The sequence below is a fragment of the Tachysurus fulvidraco genome, chromosome 1 (assembly GCF_022655615.1).
Source record: "Tachysurus fulvidraco isolate hzauxx_2018 chromosome 1, HZAU_PFXX_2.0, whole genome shotgun sequence".
Classification (NCBI taxonomy): Eukaryota; Metazoa; Chordata; class Actinopteri; order Siluriformes; family Bagridae; genus Tachysurus; species Tachysurus fulvidraco.
The window spans coordinates 37,945,423-37,960,099 of NC_062518.1; the positions used below are offsets into that span (position 1 = coordinate 37,945,423).

General features: G+C 38.8%; 1 protein-coding gene across 1 annotated transcript in view; it reads right to left on the reverse strand.

Moving 5' to 3' along the window:
* LOC113663171 (E3 ubiquitin-protein ligase TRIM39-like) overlaps nt 1-14,677 on the reverse strand; it is a 537,569-nt gene that overhangs the window by 509,212 nt on the left and 13,680 nt on the right. The gene's annotated exons all lie outside the window — the stretch shown is intronic.

Consider the following 14,677-nt stretch of genomic DNA (forward strand, 5'->3'; position numbering starts at 1 on the left):
TAAGCTTGCCATTCCTTTCCCAAGTTTCTTCTTTCCAGTCTCTTCCTCCCTTTCCCCAATTTTAATTTCTTTTGTTTTATTTTATTTTCATCTTCGTTTTCCCTATTTCTTTTGTTTGTTTGTGTAGTTAGTTTTATGTTGTGTTTGTCTCATTCATTAAATGCCATATTTTTGTGCCACAAGTGATTTGTCTCTGAGTCTCGCTCACAAATTAAGGTACCTGCAACATCTGGTCTGAACTACATGCTCTATTAAGTGAATTTAATTCAAATTACTGTGTAAAGTAAAAGGGGAGTGAACCTTCCTGGGCCGGGAAGATACCTCCTTCATAGAATTAATAAAGGTGACATGGCCTGTTCGGCGGATGAACAGACCAAATAAGTGTAACGTGTGAAGCAAACATGCTAACCACTAAGCCACTGTGCCCCCCACAATACATTTACAATCACATTCATATTATATTTAGAAATTAAAATACTCGGCAACAACGCTAAGGCTTGCCCATGGGAGCACCACTCCTCTCCGCTTCACATGTCTGACAGGTTTGTTGTCCTCAATGAAGCACCCTCTAAGAAACAAACAAAAGATGATGTATCTTAAGGTGTGTGAAATTAGCTAGTCCTTTAGGGGTTCCAGCAGCACTGGTTAGGTGTATTCCCGGAGCCAGGATGCCGGACGTAACAGGTAATCTTTGGGTCTTAGGTAAACATAGGTAAGTTTTCTCAAGGTTAGTTTTCTATGTAGTAGCTAACGATATATGTTTTTGTCAGTCAGAGATTACTAAGATTATAATAGTGCCTAAAAGGTCTGAAAATTAGCAAAGGTGATGCCCGATGATGAACAGTAGTATGCTCTGGCCCCATCCCACTGTGACTTGGGATGTAGGTTACAGCAGGTTATGGTTACTGAACTGCTGGATGTCCAGGTGGTGCTCCAAAAATAATGTGTGATTCATAGATACTGTAACATTGTAACAAGGCTGACCTGTTAGGATGGGATGGTGTCCATCCCACTCAGGAAGGTGCTGCCTTCATTTCTTGCAGCGTAGCGCATAGTTTAAGAACTGGCCTAGTATGGGTCACCATACTTAGCTGTATGTCACGTCACTTTCTGTGTCAATTCATAGCCATGTCTAGGTAGCATGAAAGCTATATCTGACTGTCTGCTAGCTGCATTGAGTCATCATCCAGGGTTCCCAATATTGTATCCTGAGCTAAACAAAAATCTATAAACACACATTTTTTTAAATAACATTATTGGCATAAAATTAGATCATACTAAACTCCACTTATAGAAAAAGTAATAAAAAACTGGCACCCTGGTACAATGACCATACACAAACTTTAAAACAATCAGCTAAGAAATTAGAACATAAATGGCATCATGTTAAATGATCAGTATTTCAATTAGCATGGAACGAAAGCCTGTATAGCCTATGGTTAGTTTGAAACAAGCAGGAATGTCTGAGGTCAGCTCAGGCTAAATAACGTTAAGGTTCGAAACTAAACATGTTCGACCACCATTTTATTCGTGACACACCCAGGATAATTAGGATAATTTAGGAGCAATTCTTGGATAAAATGCCTTTTGACTGACATGATCTTTTTAAATAATTTAATTGTAGCAAACACTGTTTTCTCTGAAGTGTTTTCTCTGAAGTGTTCCACCATCTCTCAGGGTAAGAGGCAAGTATACTACAAGACTCTTCTCTGTTCTGGCACCAAGGTGGTGGAATGAACTTCCCCTAGAGGTCGGACAGCTGAGTCACTGGCTATTTTCAAGCGGCGGGTGAAGACCCACTTATTCAGGAAACATTTCAACTAGCACTTCTTTCCTTTACACATCTTTTGCATTAAAAAAAAAAAAACCTTTGACACTTTTTCATTGTAACTTTGGCACTTATGTACGTCGCTCTGGATAAGGGCATCTGCCAAATGCTGTAAATGTAAAGTGTAGTTATGTATTGGTATTGTGTTTCCTGCTTTTCATTCAGATGTAATTTTTTAACTCTGCTAAGTCATGTTTGATGACATCAACTCTGATTTCATGATGAGATGTTTTACTTGAGGATTCACCATTTAATACAACTTGTATACTTGTATACCTATACTTGACTAAACTTTGACCTTGTTCAATTTTGCCTTTCCACTCTTTGTAATTGGAATATAAATTAAATTATCACAATTAAATTACAATGATCATAATGCTAAAATGTGTTTTCTGTTATTTTATTTCAGATGGATGAATATGTGAAAACCAAACTAAGAGAATAGAAACTTGAAGAGTGATTTCCCATATTTGAAGGTATGTACTAATATTTTACTCTGTTTGTTGTAATGGCCATTAGCCACTTAAACACTTTAAACTTTAAAAGGTACTGTTATCTTAAACACGATGCTCTTAAAAAGTTATTTTACCCAATAATTTTATCATTTATCCTCATGTCATGGCTTGATGTGTTATAGTCTTTAATGATCCAAAATGTATTTAAGGTATCCTAAACTTTTGTATTCTTAATGAAATAAAGCCAATCTTTTTCAATTTATTTATTTTTCCTTTTCTTTCAGAACGGGACCAATATGGCTGAGTATCTGTGTTCAAAAGAGTCCATTGAATTCCCTTACATTCTCATGCTTGGAGACAACCAGTGAGTTCAAGCCTTCACCATTATAAATGGATCAGCACTTCAGCAAAGTACAGTACATTACTGGCTGCACTGGATGTTTGCTTTAAAGCATTTTACATCTTTAATATAAACTACCCCAAGCAGTGTTCCCTGGTGTGGCAGTTTCTACAGACTGTGGTGTATGGACTTCCGGGGGAGGAGACACCAGCAGTAAGAGTTCTGCGTGCATTCATTTTATTGTTTTTTTATTATTATTACTGTGACCTGACTGCTTCATTGGATTCCCGGTGTCTTTAACTTGTACACTGTTACATGAGATGTTTTCATAATTCACATACATATTTAATTGGAAGTAAATTTTATAAATAAAAATTTAAAAAATACTGATGATTCTCTTCAGATATTGAGGTTTATGTAAATGTTATGAAATGTTTTCATATTTTAAATTTTTATTCTTAAAGTAAATTTTTAGAGTATAAAAATGATATAAAATAAAGTAAACAGTAAGACTAGTGGTGGTGGTGTGTGTGTTTACATAAACACAGAATATTGTAAGAACTCTGTGCTTGTTTCTAATTACTGATCATCTTCAGTGGAGTTTGTGACTAAGATGCAGGCCATTTTATTTACCACGTGAATTCACTACTGTTTTCATTGTTGGAGTTTACATCCCCCCAGTATAAGGCTAAAGAGGCACTGATTGAGCTATACGGGGTTATTAATGATCTGCAGAATGTTCACCCTGACGGACTGTTTATCACTGCTGGAGATTTCAATCATGCAAATCTCAAGTCAGTGCTCCCTAAATTCCACCAGCATGTGGACTTTGTGACGAGAGGAGGAAACATGCTGGATGTTGTTTACACAAACATTCGCAGCGTGCATCATGTGGGGCCCCACCATCACCTTGGCTACTCAGACCACATCCCTGTTGTGCTAATTCCAGCATACGACGCTCTAAACTGGTTCTGAAGCAGGTGAAAACCTGGCCAGCAGGAGCCACCTCTGCTCTTTTGGATGCTTTGAGTGCACTGACTGGAACGTCAACGGCGACACCATTACCTTGGAGGATTACACGTCATCAGTGACCAGCTATAATCGGCAAGTGCATTGATAATGTGACTGTCTCCAAGAGCATCACTACACGCTCCAATCTAAAGTCATGGATGAATGCTAACATGCGTGCGCTGCTGAAGACTAGAGACCTAGCCTTCAGAACAGGGGACAGGGTAGCCCTAAGAACAGCAAGGGCCAAACTGTCCCGAACTATCAGAGACGCAAAGCACGCACACGCCCAGACAATCCACAGCCACTTCCAGGACAGCGGAGACACCCAGCGCATGTGGCAGGGCATACAGGTAAATTACGAACTACAAGACAGCTTCACCTAATTGTGATAGCGATGCCACCCTCCCAAATGCTCTGAATGACTTCTATGCCCTCCCCCAAATGGCCAGGTCTATCCACGGCCGACATGAGGAGAACTCTATGCAGAGTTAATCCCCAGAAAGCTGCTGGACCAGACAACATTCCTGGCAGAGTGCTCGAGGAATGAGCAGAACAGCTAGTGGATGTCTTCACTGACATCTTCAACATTTCCCGGAGTAGCGCCTTTGTTCCTACGTGCCTTAAGACAACCACCATTGTCCCTGTCCCAAAGAAGTCTACAGTGTCCTGCCTTAATGAATATCGTCCCATCACACTCACACCCATCATTATGAAGTGCTTCAAGAAGCTCATCATGAGGCACATCAAGACCCAGTTACCACTCTCACTGGACCCCCTACAGTTCGCGTATCGTCCAAACCGCTCTATGGACGATGCCATTGCCACAGTCCTTCATGTATGATGTAGAGCCAACAACCTGCTTATGAATGTTGATAAAACTAAAGAGATGGTTGTTTACTTCAGAAAAGCACAGAGCGACCACTCTCCACTGAACATTGACGGATCATCTGTAGAGATAGTCAAGAGCACCAAATTTCTTGGTGTTCACCTAGCGGAGAACTTCACCTGGTCACTCAACACCAGATCCATCACCAGGAAAGCCCAGCAGCGTTTCTACTTCTTACGAAGGCTGTCTTTTGTCCTGCACTGTCTGGTCCTGAACAGTTTGCACCAGGCTGCACAGTTGCACTTTATGTGGCTAGGACTTACTTACTAAGTCCTTAGCTCTGTCTTTGTTTTATGTAGCACCATGATCCTGGAGAAACATTGTCTCATTTCACTGTGTACTGCAACAGCTACTGTATATGGTTGAAATGACAATAAAAGTTTCTTGACTTGAGGGTTGCAATGGCCAAAGGAAGGAACATTTAGAGAAAGACAGTGAAAATACTGAGACACTGGAAAGTAGGGAAGACAATGAGAGCAGAGGAAAGAGGATAAAAAGGCTAGAAATACTAAGCTGGTTTGAAGAATAGGTAAGGAGATTAAGAAGAGAGAAGAAGCAATACAGAAATTGATACAGAAAGAAGAAGAAAAGAAACAACAAGAGAGAGAAGGGTGCAGCAGGGAGAAACCCCCACCCTATGTGGCACATCATTGACTACAGAACACAAAGACTACAGTAGAAGACTGTATCCGAACATAACACAGATGATGGTAAAACAATGCAAAATGGACAGAGATAGAAATACAAATTGAAGGAACTAACTGATTCCCTGTCTCTCGAACAAACAAAGCAGCTATACAAATTTGAGGGAGGGATCAACTGGGGAAAAAACAAACAAACAAAGATAGTAGAAATTAACAAATAACCGAAAATAAGAAATCACAATAAGTTTTATCAATGGAAAGAATACTTGTACTTGTGGTAACGTCCAGACATAATGTAGGAAATGTCCCATATGTCCTGGTACATCCCATAGCATGAGTTGATGTAAAAGAAGTGTAGTCCATAAACCAAAACCCACTCATAAAATGATGTGAAAAACAACCTCAAGGAATAACAACCATTGCCTCAGAACTACATTTCACACATACACTTTAGTTATAAAAGGCACAACTATTCAAAATAAGTCATTCAGTGGTTACAATCAAGCATTTACTTACAATTGAGCAGCAAACAATTAAGTTTCCCAACAAGGATGGTCTCTCAGGGCAGAGAAGGGTCAGAAAAGGAACACAAGGCACACCATGCTATCCTCTCTATTACTCTACTACTTTCTCACCTTTTATCACACCCAGGGAGCACCTAGAACCTCCTGGTGGTCAGGATGAAAAACTACAACCCTTAAAACCCTGTACAGTTCATGACAATGTTGCAGAACAATAGTTGGAAGGGTAAAGCTGTTCAAAGAAAAAAACGAAGCAGAATCAGTGGGCCATAAGGGCAGCATAGCAGAAAGTCAAGATATTTCCCCATGCACAACAAGAAGGCTGCAACTAAAGGGACTGAGAAAGGAAAGTGATGATCACCTAAATAGAGATAGGACTATCCACCAGTACACCCTCCACACCATAGGCAAGCGAAAGAGTCCTAGGCTCATGAACCCATAGAAGAGCTCCACCTCAGAAATGAAGCATACTCTAAGGAACAAAGACAGTGGAAAGAACTGCCAGAAGAAGACACTACAGTCAGATCAGCACCAAATAACAGCAGTGAAGGAAATACAAGTGGACTAGTGGAAAGAAAAGTGAACAGAACCCTGTATATAGAACCAGAAATAGCAGCTCTGAGAAGAAAGGAAGATCGACAGCTGCAAGAGGAACTGTCGCTGTCACTCAGCCAACTGGAACAACAGATGAGGTGAGCTGATGAAACAGCAAAAGTAACGGAAAGAACACTGGAGAGAAGCAATGTAGAAATGGAAGAGAGAATACAACAATTAGAAGATGAAGTTCAGTGGGGATGAGAAGACCTATCAGAATTGTGAAAGAGAGAAAAACACAGATGCCAGGAGAATAACTTCCCAGGTAACAGATGGATGGAAGATGAGCAAAATGAGGCTTGAAGGGAAGCAAGAATCAAAGCCAGGAAGAACAATCAGGCCCCTGCTAAGTATAGAACAGAAGAAAACTTACAGATACCTATGATGGAAGAACCAAAGGTTAACCAGTACCTCCTAATAAGTAAAAGGAGGACAAGTGCCATATGCGCCCTGGTCGTTCATGGATATGACTGGATTAGCAAGACAACTTCCAGACATATGCCAGGGAGGACAAAAATGGATAACTAAGTTTGAAGAAAAAAAATTGGCCATCTACTGTATAAGCAATCAGATATTAAAGCCATACTGACCCAGGTGATGGGGAAAAGTAAAGCAGCTGAAATACTGACAGATGTAGGATTAAAGAATGTAATGGCCTTAGCCTTCAAAACCTACAGAAATTGTGTGTGGGATGCAATATGTGACGTGTACCCCACCAAGATGAACCCAGAAAAACTGGAGTCCACAACAATTCATCCAAAATTTCCGAAATAAATGGCAAGAAGAGACAGGTACAGCCTGAAACCTGAATTAAACAAACCAAGGCCTGTTCAAAATAATGTTAAAAAGGTGCATGCCAACAGCAGTGCAAGAAGCATTGGAAAACGTGGTTGGGTTGATCACCCTGCCCTAGGAAACATTCCAAGCTCATCTCGTACACCACATAGTAGGAATAAGAAAAAAGCTAATGACACTACTGAAGCACTAATGACAACTGTACAAAACGCTTCTCAAGGACAACACAGGTATTGAAATTCATGGAGCTCTGGATACTACACTACCGGTTAGTCCGAACGGTTGAAGACACCATGATAGTGGCACCACTCTTATATTTACCTCAGTCCCCGATAAACCTACTGGGAAGAGATCAAGTGTGCAGATTGGCAGCAGAAATACACTGTAGGCCAACAGGGCTCTGGGTAACTTTCCCAGATGAAACATTGGTAGGCCAGCACTTATTAACAGAAACAAACAAACAAATGAAGCACAATATAGTGTACTGGCTGGAATACATTTACCCTGACAAATTGTGACCTACATGAAATGGAAAATGTCAATACACACGATTTGGCCGAACTGTAAAGAACCAAAAAGTCCCTTACACTGAACCCTGTATTACGATTGCGACAGTAAAAACAGAAAATATGGACAACCATGGAATGTTTTAACAGTTTGAAATAACAACGACAGATGTGATAATAGGCCCATGACCAAAGCCTGTTCCATTGCATACGCATGGTAACTCCAAACAAGAATGTAATAAGGATTAAATAAAGAACTTTTTGTATGGTGAATGTGGACATTTTGACTATTAAAAAAAAAAAATCAAACTTATGAATGTTGTAGGTACCTAAGTGCAGACACACTTTTACAAGGTTATAAATCTGCCTTACAGACTACTGTACTGTAGGCTAGATGGATGCTTTGTGCTTAATTATGTTTTATTAACAATCAGCAGTCAGCAATCAGGTGTCCACCTGTTCAGCATGACTATATAGACACAGTCTTATTTGTAAGTGTGAACTTGTGAAATGAACATTGAAAGTGTTGTTGAATGAGTGATATGGATGATGTATTATTATTATTATTATTATTATTATTATTATTATTATTATTATTATTATAGGACAGCTGCTGGGAGCAAATCAAACAATGGACCTAAAAAACATATCGGGTCGCCGTGCCGTGCACGGCACGGAAGTAGAAGTGACCACTAGGGGATGACCCAGAAACAAGCTTCAATTCAACTTTAAAGCATCAAATCCTCCAAAAACACGAAAAAACCTATTTACCTAGTAAAGTTTATACTCTCAATAATTTTTTAAGCCCACACACAAAGCACAATATGATTCACAGCCTTCATACAATTAGAAAAAAAATTCGGACAAAACTGACCTAGGTGGCGCTAGACCGGTTTTTCCCTTACCTTTAGACGCGTCTCTTTCTTCACTGGGGTAATATATTCCAACACAAATAATCCACAAAAATCCACACAGGTCCAAGGAATTGAAATCTGTAAGCCTTTTAATCCAAACGCAAATATTCCGTTAGTGTTCTGAAAACTGGAAACAGAAGTGCGCCATCATCTCGTTTTGCCGCTCTAACTCCTAATTGGGATATTCAAAAATTCAAAGTCTACGTCATATTTATAGCCCAGGTCCTAACGAATCAAATAAGCCCTCATTTGAGCCAATCGGTGCTTGTATGGCAGAGATAGAAGCTGAGAAGCCAATGGTGGCATGACCTCATTTTTGGGAACCCGCCTTTGACTGACAATTACTCCTTCCAATAGCAATGAAATGGGCTGGGACCTATACAGCCGTTTAGCCAATAAGCAGACGATTCCAACGGTATATAACGCCGTATGTTCTTTGCCTGTGTCTGCGTGAACTGGATGCGCAGAAGAATTCTTGCGTAATCCCTGACCTTTTGTCCCTCTCACAGCTCAGGGTGTCAAGTTACAGGCCTGTTTTCACACCAGAGTGATAGAGAGAGAGTCTAGGCTTGTTTTAGGCCTTTCAGACTGAGCCTGCAGCCTTTTATTTCAAAGTTATATAGTAAACAAGTACACAAAAACGCTGCACCAGACGACCAGGGCCGTAGAAAAATATTCATATAAAATCCATTTTTGTGTCTTTTGACTTGAATTTTTTTTGGTGAAAGCCAAGACATGTGGCTATGACTCTCAGTTGTTGGTTTGTCCCTAACATGTTCCAGAAAAATAAGATTAATCAGTTTATCAGAAAAACAACCAAGGCGGACAGGAAAATCTGCATTAAAACCCCTGTAACTTTGTGCCAGTGAGGCCTAGAATCAATCTGAAACTAGAGAATCTCTTCTTTCAAATGAGACCAGGCGCACCCCTGTGTGTCAAAGTATGTGGGAGCTGTACCACTTTTTGTTGGACAATGGATATAGGCGGAGGTCCATAAGAGGTTAACGATAGACCTTGTCTCAAAAGTATAAAGTGTCAAACATTTAAAAAAAGATCATTATTGCTATTAAGCGGTGCAAAAAAGGCTTTTCTTGCATTATTGCTACTATCCAATATATATATATACGTATATATATATATATATATATATATATATACAAAATATACGACATGAAATGTTACATTGAATCATATAATTGCCAAATGATGAGTGAGATTTAAGTTATAAATATCGGCTTAACTACAAAACCATATATATCCAACTTATTGGGCGAAATCAAATGAAAGTGTTCCCACATTTCAGAATGTGATCTTTTTGTAACAGGCTCCATTGACAACTCACAACAATCAGCTCTCCTAAACTTGCTATACAGTAATAGATTCCATGTAATACTCCAATACAACACACGGGAGCGTGCCGCGTGGTGGGCACGATTTTAAACCTTTGAATCAGATAACAAAGCAGCCACGTGGGTGTCTGTGAAACGAAGCTTTGGACGTCATTGGTAACGTGATTTTGCCAGAACAAATCAAGCTTCGATACAACGCTTCAATGAAAATCGGTTAATTTTTTTGACTCATGCCTCGGAGCTTCGGTGTCACTGGTAACATCACTAGTCAGGCCATTTCAGAACTTCTACATGCTATTACACTACCATCAAAACTGGCTCTTGTAAAGTGTGCAGCACACAAATCAAATTCATATTCATATTTATGGCATATTCATATCTAGAGGTAATGCGGCCAAAAAGGCAGATTTACATTGCATAGACATCCTGCCAGTTACAGTCCCAAATGACACTCCTTCACCAAAGACCAACCTAGCATCCTTAGCTGAATCACAAAATGCAGCCTCAGTCCATGAGACTACACGTTGGAAAGAAATGGAAGCTCGGAGACACAATGACACTGGACTGTGGCGAGGGCCACAGGGACACTTTCTAGCTCCAATATCACTATTGACTACTCTAACTCTCTTTCCCTACGCAAGGGGAGAGGTAGTGAAAAGGCTTAAAAGAACATAGTGGTCACCATTCTTTGGCCCAAAGATCAATCACATATTAACTAGTTGTGAAATATGTGCCACTTAAAATATCAAAAAAAACATCACAGCTCCAATAGGGCAAATACCACAATCAGATGGTCCATTTGACATTTAGTGATTGATTTCATTGACATGATTAACCTGATAAATCACACATTGACATAAACTCTGAACCATAAAGAAATACATTTTTTACTTGCCACTTTTCAGGGAGTCAGAATTGACTGCATTTCAGAGTCAGAATATCCTGTAGTTAATTTCAGAAATTAATGTAAAAATAACAGTAATAATGTAGAAATAATAGTTTCTTCTTGAGAAACTCATCAAGTTTGTAATATGTTTTGTGAGTTTCTCATCTCAGCTTTTAAACAGAAGTTGGCACCATTTGGTCAAAATGATGGATAAAGCTTTTATTGTGTCGAATCACACACATATATATATATTGTTTATTGTAAACAACCATTTCATCTTCTAAATTAGCTAATAATTTACACAGAAACGATACTTCTAAATTATATGATTGATTGTATTGTTGTCTTAAAGAAAATATTTTTTTTGTATATACACAATCATCAGCAGCTGCTTTTAACCCTTTTTATTGATTATTTTAATAGTCTTTAAAATAATTTAAAATATCTTTATAACTATTTGTAATGGAAACGTTATATTTTCATTAAAGCATAGCTAGCTAATACATTATTGACAGAAAATTAAATAAAGTGTATATTGGTTGTGGTTGACTGCATATTTTTGATTGGCTGTTGCACTAATTACTTCTCAGAATGACTTCAGAGCAGACGAAAAACGGTCGCGTGGAACGTAAAACTTTTCTGACCAATCAGGTAGCTTCCCTTATAAATATTAATGAGACTCTCTCCGTCGTTCAACCGGTGCGCAGAACGTTTTCTGAGAAAAAATGTAATTTCACCTTTGCACCACTAGATGGTAGAATTTAGTGCATGTGGAGGATTTTTTTAATTACTTTATTCCATTTTTAAAGAACAAAATACTTTTAAATAACTTTTAAATAAAATTTATTTCTAAATAAAATATTTTCTTGATTGTTTTTGTGTTTGATTAGATTTTGTTTGTTGGTTGAGTTTTATCTTGACAAACATCAGAAGCTGAACTTATTACATTTTATTGATCAGGTTTATCTCAGCAGTAAAACTCAGTGTGTACTGAAAATTATATTTATTCATATTTGATTTATAATGATCACAATAGGTTCCAAGTTATATGTTCCATAATCATAATGTGCAAAAAAATAAAAATAAAAAATGACACACACACACACACACACACACACACACACACACACACACACACACACACACACACACACACACACACACACACACACACACACACACACAGGCTGTACAAACTGTTTAAAAGGAATATGTACTTTTAGAATTCAGAATACAGAATTAATTAGAATACAGGAGAGATGATTAATAGTTTTTACCTCCTTTATTTGTAAAAGGACTGTATAATTTGTAGCGTTTCTCAGTGAAAGGCTGATTCAACAACCGATTGACTAGTGACTAAAGTTGATGATAGACACTGTCATAAACCTGCTTCTTTGCACTGTTTGCTGAGCTGCAAAGCACATGCAGCAGTTTGCAGTGCTACAGTGCTTATGTTCAGATTTTGTTTCATGATTTTAATGCATTGTTTAAATTACCATGTGCATTCAGTTTTGATCTTTGTTTTGCTTTCTTGTCATTGGTTGCTTCACTTACATTTTCCTATTGCCTGCAACTGCCTATTGGGGCAAGTCGTGGCCTAATGGTTAGAGAGTCTGACTCGTAATCCTAGAGTTGTGGGTTCAAGTCTCGGCTGGCCACGACTGAGGTGCCCTTGAGCAAGGCACCGAACAAACCCCCAACTGCTCCCCGGGCGCTGCAGCATAAAAATGTCTGCCCACTGCTCCGGGTGTGTGTTCACGGTGTGTGTGTGTGCACTCTGGATGGGTCAAATGCAGAGAACGAATTCTGAGTATGGGTCACCGTACTTAGCCGTATGTCACGTCACTCAACTCTTTGCCCTTTGATTAGTTCATTTATTTAAACCCTTATTTGCAACGGTATATGTTCTTTGTCCTTTGGTCTACAATTTTGATACGTCTCTTATTCATTGTTCCAGAGATGGGGGACTCGAGTCATATGACTCGAGTCAGACTTAAGTCGCAAATTTGAGACTTGAGACTTGCTTGACAAATATTAAAAAAAGACTCGACTTGACTTTGACTTGACATTCATGACTTGAGACTTGACTCGGACTTGAGTTAAATGACTCGAAATAACTTGTTTTTTGTTTTTCTTTTATCTTTTTTTGTCTATTTTGTTTTTTAATTCTGTTTTTAAATGCACGCAAGAGCGTAATCTAACCACATGACGCAGCAGGCAAGCAGAGGGAGAGCGCGCACTAACTAATAAACCTTAACAGTCCTGACGAAACATGGAAGGTGCTACACCAAAAATAATTAAGTTCGGGTACTGGGATTTTGTGCAAGATGAGAAGAGAAGAACAGCAGTATGCGACCACATCGCTCACAACTGAATGACAAAGTTCTATCAAATTAAAGTTTTTGCAAGCGCAATGTAGTGTAAATGGTTGGTCACTGTTCATCATAGATATCTATACACTAGATGTCGCCTTGGGATCCTAAAAACACGTCAAAACCGCCGCCATCTATGTATGGTGCTCCTTTACCTCAAATGCATCTACGATGCCGCACTTCTGTGCTGCGTTTGGTTGTTCAAACGAAATAAATCTAAAAACCAGAGAGCAAGGGATTACATTTCACAAGTGAGGATGTGTTTTGTGATATTGAATGGTAGGAAATTATATTTCTGGTTACGGTGGTTTGTTTTAGTCCTTGGTTAATGACCGCAGCTGATCCATGCTAGTTACCCATTAGTTTTTGACAGTTAGGAAAACCGTCAATGTTTGTAGATTCCAAAGCTCTTAATAAGGACATTAAAAATTGACCCATGCTTTTTTGCTTAAAGGTGAAAAGACCCAACTTTATGTATGTTCTGTAAGTTTAGAATTGATTACAAACTGCTGCTACTTATGTACAAAGCTCTTAATGGTTTAGCTCCCGTGTATCTAACTAGTCTTCTAACACGTTAGAATCCTTCACACTCTCTGAGATCACAAAACTCAGGACTTCTGGTAGCTCCCAGAATATCTAAGTCTACTAAAGGTGGTAGAGCGTTTTCTTATCTAGCTCCCAAACTTCGGAATAGTCTTCCTGATAGTGTTCGGGGCTCAGACACACTTTCCCAGTTTAAATGTAGATTAAAAACTCATCTCTTTAGTCAGGCGTACACATAATACATCCTATAATATCATGCACCAGTACATCAGACCTGCACATTTTTATGAATAGCAGATATGTTAATCGCTTTCCACTGCTTCTCTCTTTGTACCCATCCTGAGGCATCCAGACATTGTACCAGCTCCCAACGTCCTCTGTGGGACGTAGCCTTTGGACGTCCACTGAGCCGAGGCCGACTCTAAGAATCCTGAGACATCTCCAGTTAGACTCTGTGATACTAAGGAGATCCGAAGTCAGTGATCCTTACACCAATACAACATTTAACTGACTGTATATTACAATCACACCCCCAGTGTCACCCATATGAGGATGGGTTCCCCTTGAGTCCGGTTCCTCTCAAGGTTTCTTCCTTTACCAATTTAAGGGAGTTTTTCCTTGCCACTGCTGCCTGAGTCACCTCAGACTTTCTCATAGGGGGATAAATACATGCAGATTGTGAACTATTTATATCTAATAATAATCTAGAATTTTTATAATGTCAATTCTTTTTCTTTTATTATTTGTTATTTCCTTTATCATAAATTATGTTTACCCTCTGCTCTATGTTTATGTCCTGTAAAGCTGCTTTGAGACAATGTCATCTAGTGTATATATCTATGACTGTTCATGAGGAAATGTCAGCTTTTTTGCAATAGCACTTATAATTGGTCTTCAGTGTTAGGCTTTGAGTGAAAAGCATATGGACCGTTTATGGGGATGCACATATATATATATAAAACATAAATAAAAAACTTCAGAGTTGCAAACAGAGCCATATTCTTGTCTCGCATGCACACGCACACATATTCAA